Source organism: Neltuma alba, unplaced genomic scaffold (genome assembly GCF_004799145.2).
Source record: "Neltuma alba isolate B1F8T4 unplaced genomic scaffold, ASM479914v2 tig00011709_pilon, whole genome shotgun sequence".
In the NCBI taxonomy this organism is placed as follows: domain Eukaryota; kingdom Viridiplantae; phylum Streptophyta; class Magnoliopsida; order Fabales; family Fabaceae; genus Neltuma; species Neltuma alba.
This window is the reverse complement of record NW_021636345.1, coordinates 531,749-537,461: the sequence shown is the minus strand read 5'-3', so window position 1 is coordinate 537,461 and position 5,713 is coordinate 531,749.

Sequence of the window (5,713 nt, the reverse complement as noted above, 5' to 3'; positions counted from 1 at the left end):
ATAATGTATTCAAACATTATACTTAATTACCTAATAATGTTGCTGTAATTATATGAAGGAGTCTAAATTCTTTGCATCAAATAAATCATTTCCTAGTGTAACAAATGAATGTAGCAAGCAGAAGTGAAAATCATACCCAGTCTCATTGCTTTGTATTATTACTTTCTCTTTTATTGTGTTCAACATTATTACAGAGGATTCAAATTCTATACTAAGATGTAAATATAACACCATACCCCATTGTAGCAAGAGAATGAGCTTTTTTCCCCAGTGTATGCATAATAAGATGAAGTTTCTCCAATTCATACTATTGTTTTTGCCCAGTTCCCTGAGTAATCAAATGAAGCATGCACAATTAGTGAATAAAATCTAAATATAAAAATAAACTGCTTTTATATATTGGCTACTCATAAATAGTGTTCATGAATAATGAGAGTTCCCATGGACTAAATTTCAACATCACATTTCTTTGTCCCCAAAATCTCTGCCGTTGGAAATCCTTGCTCCTTTTCATGTTACTACTTTGCCTTACACAAGGATTGCAGCCTGGATTCTTTGGATTGTTCCCCTTGTTTTCTGTCTTCAACCTTTTTTATTGAAAGCCAGGATGCACACTTGTTCTTCCTATAAATCCTTAAGGAAATCCCAGATTCCTTTTAAGGCAAAGGCACTATTTGGACTGCACTTCCTAATGGAATCAGAATACACAAGATTGGCATCATGCTCGAAGGCCCAAACCAAATACCTCCAAGTGTTTGTGTGATAAGTCTTCATGACTTAGAAATAACCAATACTCAAAAGCCCCTTGTTTGGATGACGTTAAGATTTTCATCATAGATGGACCCTTATCCATGGTATCCACAAAGGTACAGCATGACTTCCTAATATGGAATAATCATCGGTTCTGTAAAATCTCATTTTAGTTAGTAAGTTGAATCCATAAGTTGTGTAGCTAAATTATTTTCCTTCCCATCGCCAATATCTAGATTTGACTTCAAGAAGGATTGATGGCAGTGTCGATATGCGGGCAGGGTAACCCAAGTTTTCCCAGCTTTTTTTTTTCCTTCTATCACTCAATCTATAATTCCACTAATGTAATGTTTTTGTCATATCTGCTCGGGTCACCTGGGTTTTCCCAACATAAAGAACTTGTTCCTAGATCTGTCTATGAATTAAAATTCAAATTCATTCCATTGTGAAGAGTGCAATTGATAGAGAACCTCACAACTATACAGTGACATTTGGGGACCATCACGTTGATAACCTGACACATACAAGAAACTTCATCACATTTATTGAATCACCCCCACACTTGTTGGCTTTACCTCTTATAGGACAAGTCTGAGGGAAACCTGATCTTTCAACAGTTCCACCAAAAGTTTTCCAATCCTCAATTTAGGTCCCTAGAACTGATAATGGGAGAGTCTTGCTACAATTCCTTTTTGAGGACTACCCATAAAACAGTTCTTTTTCTTCCTTCACCGAGGTGCTAATGTTAAAAAACCCAACAAAATGGGATTACGAAAATATAAAGTAAAAGAAGAAAGAACTATTACCTTCTGAAGTAGCTAGGGCTCTCCCATTTGAAGAGAAGCCATTCTCACAAGCTCTAATTTAATCTAATGCCTTTCAATTTGGGTACTGCAGGTTCATGGGTGAGAGCCCCGTCTGATTTAAGTCAGGAAACATACTAAGGGAAATTATGGCATTTTATACATGACAGTCAAAGGAAAGAGAAGTAAAGAATTGGGTATAATGGGTGAGTTAGTTAGAATGTGAGGTAGGCATGATTTGGGTAGTCTCCTGGGAGAGCATGCGTCTCTCAAGTACACAGGAGCAGTGCTGGTTCTGTTTCTTTCCTCTGCATGTAGAACTTTTCCCCCATTAGACCTACACTATGGGGTGATTTTGCTATTGAATAATACTTGTCTGGGCTGTGTCCCATCACGGTTTAAGAACCCTAGAGACCCTCATCCAAACCTTTCCTTGATCCCAAATATTTAACTCTTCATCTTGGATGATTTTGGATGGACAGCCTTTGTTTACAATTCCAGACCTTCATGGGGAACTTGATCTCTGAGCTGTTGATTGTATTTTTATGGGATAACTCCAAACAAATAAGTATCAAACTAGTTTATGAATTGTTTATCAACTTTTTAATAAAAATTAAAATTATACTCAAAACAACTTACCTGACCTAAGATAAATCAAACATCAATAATTAGAAAATCAAATAGTTCGTAACTCATACTGTCTTTTAAAAGCCTATGTTACATTGATTTTTTAATATTAATGGATCATAAGCCTTTTTATTAATGTTAAGCTTTATGACCATCATTTGAGCTCTGAATCAAACAGTGAATTTGCAGATAGATCATAACTTTATGATCAGAAATTACGAGACAGTAACTTTACTTGGATTAAAATTGACTGACATATGGGAATGGGAATGTAATCCTTTTTCATGATATGGTCTGATATGGACAAGCATGTAGCGGGTCAGGTACGTCTTTCAATAGAGGCAGTATGCTTGAGGAATATAGATAACTGGAACACACAGATTGAATGTGGAGAAACCCGAGGTACTATATGATTAGAAGGATGGTAAAAGAAATCACCTCAACAAACTGCTGAACATGGTTTGTTGTGACCAAAGCAAATTAGTTCATTAGAAAAGAGAAACAAAATTAGAATGACAGGCTTCATCATCAATCCCAACTTCTCTCTGGTAAGATTATAAGCTACGTAGGTTACTCAGTAAAGATTCTGCCTAATTAAGCAGCATAACAAAACCAGTAAATATAACTTCTAGTCTTCTACATTCATAATATGCCTAGCACAAACACGATAGCATTACTGAATGCTTGATTCCTATAAGGCCTGCATCTTTAAGTTACTAATCAATCTAATGCATAATGATTGAAATACCCACTGGAAACTAGTTACAGGTATCATTGCGAAAGCCATGCATATATCTATTGACATTTAGTGAAAATTGTGGAAGAAAGCAACAGTCAGGAGCAAAATATACCTGAATTTCCTGGTACAAAAGAGACTGAGTATAAATTTACTTAGGCAATCAGAACGATCTTACTATATCCACATCAAAAGATTCTCTGGGTTCTAAGCCTCTTCCCCGTAAATCCACTACGGCACTTACTATACATTATGTTAATTTAGCTCTCCTCCATAGCGTGTGTTCCATATTAGTTGTATGCTTCTTTTTGTTGAACCAGGGTTCCATGGATTCCACAATGACAACCGTGTCATCGTTTGCTGCAATTTGGGCAGACTTTTCCACCCTAGAAACCAGTCAGCAGTAGTATCAATTGCATAAAAATTCTGCACTGTGAATGAGAAACGATATAGATGCATCAAGGTTTTGAACAGTGCACCCTTCAGTTTGTTGTAACTCTGCCCGCAAACATAGCCTAGCCAACTTCACATATCACTACTATAGCCAATACAATGGGAAGATTTTTATTTCTCCCGTTTTCATTCCTTCCAAGACAAATAAGAAGTGTAGACTTTGGGCTTGCTTCCCAACACCTTTTAAAGACAGATGCAGTCAGAATTACTTTATACCACATATCATTTCATGGTGCAAGGCAGGGCAAATGGAAATTCCAAGGCTGATTCATAACAGCGACAACCAATGATAGGTAGAAAGAAATAGAAAATAAGACTTGGTGACATGGCAAAGGGACATCCTTTACTCCAGATTCATTTCAAACTAGACATGAAGGAAACAATAGAAAAGAGAAATTGAAGTAACTCCTAAAAAAGAAATTTCTCACAGACTCTTGTTTCAGGGAGGAAACAAATGGAGTACGCATGCAAACCAGAAAAAGACAGATCAAAATTGAAAATAAAATTTAGACAGTGAAAGAGACTTGGACCTTGAATAGTGAGAGAAAGTCGTTCTCTTTGACGAGTGCTTGTGACAGTAAAGCTTGAACTATCGCCTGGCTTCTCCGGCACAGCTTTGCCATATTCAATGGAAATATGAAAACCCTTTGGAGAATGATGGCTGGCTCGTTGCCTTTGGAAATCCGCAGATGCTGAGAGAGCCTGAATTTCATGAAAACCTCGAAAAGCAAACAGTTACGTACACTATGATCATGGTATAGCTAAACAATCCTGTTGTGTCTAGGCAAATTTGCACAGGGAAGCAGGGTGGTCAGAGCAAGATGTACAATTAAGGTGCTTTTAATTAACAGAGTAGGTTAGATTTTAGATTAAAATTAGATTAAATTGAGTAGTTTATTTGTTTTTTTTTTTTAAAGGTTGAGTCTGCACCAGAGGTTTTTCAGTAGTGGGCATGCTTGGGTTAGGATAGTTGGGCAAAAATAAGCGACATGCAAAGATTGGTGAAAGACTTCAGGACAAAGTTTGGGATAGTATTTTTCCAAATAAGATGTGCTTTAGACAAAAGGCTTTAGGACCTTTGTGTATGTAACCACGGTCCATGGGTTATGTGAGAGAGCGTGCGTAATTCTTTATCCTGATCTAACTCACTAAACCTTGATTCATTGCTTTAACCAGATTGATATCTAGTTCGATGACTATCATGCAGGCCTGAGCTCTTCTAAGACTAATCTCATAGGATTGGGTTGGCCAATTTTCCCACCTTCATTTGATCGTTATTATTTATTGATTGCATTACAAATTAGAAAACAAATACTACTTCTGATTTTAATTATAAAACCTTACTTGTATTCTATAAATGAGATCTTATAATTAAGACCAGAAGTAATATTAATTTTGCTGAGAAAGCCATGCATGGGGCACGCGGCATGCGGGTGGATTAGCAACAGTAACATTGTGGAGCTCATTAGCGCTCTTCACATATCACTCGTGAGCTTTGTAACGCACCGCTCATGTTTTGTCCAAAATTTCAAAAAGGCTCGCTACCCAGAACTGTCCAAAGGTGTCCACAAAAGTCTTGGGTAAGTCCGGAACTCTCTAGAAATGTGTGGAACTTGTTTGAGAAGCTTGGAGGGTTCCAGAATATTATAGATAATTGTAGAGACACCTAACCCCTTTGTAAATATCTAGATATTTTTGTAGAGTATTCTAGATACAACATTGTAATCGTTGGATCAAGTAGATCTTAGCCGTCCATTGAGGAGGTGGAGAACTATAAATACCCCTCCTCCTCACTCATTTCTCACACTCAAGAAAGTGAGAGTGTTGTAAGTACTTCAAGAGATCAATACAAAGTTCTTTCTTTGAGTCTCTTGTTCCTTCGTGAGTAGGCTGACTAGCAACTTAGAGCAAGAGGTTTGCTAGGCCGCACGGTTCGTTGAAATTACGACCAAGTCCGTGACAGTTGGTATCAGAGCCAAGGTTTGAAGACTGTTGGAACATAGAGGTAGATGGAAGGCGGAAGCGAGACTATCAATATGTCCGAGGGAGTCAAGAAGAAATCTAAAGCCCAGAGATCTAGTTCAAGGGAAACCATGGAGGGTTTTGAGACACGGCTAGCCAAGGTGGAGATTGCAATAGCCGACGGGGAGGAGAAGTTCGAGGAGATGGGGCAAAACATGGACGAGTTCTGTGAGGAGATGCAAGCCGCCATGAACAAAGTCCTCGCCCAATGTCTCGACAACATGAAGGCCATGGAAGAGTCTCACAGGGATGAGGTTTCTTCGATCCGTGAAGAACTCGAGAGGGTCTCGCGCAAGTTGGAGAGTGCCGAAGAGGAGCTCAT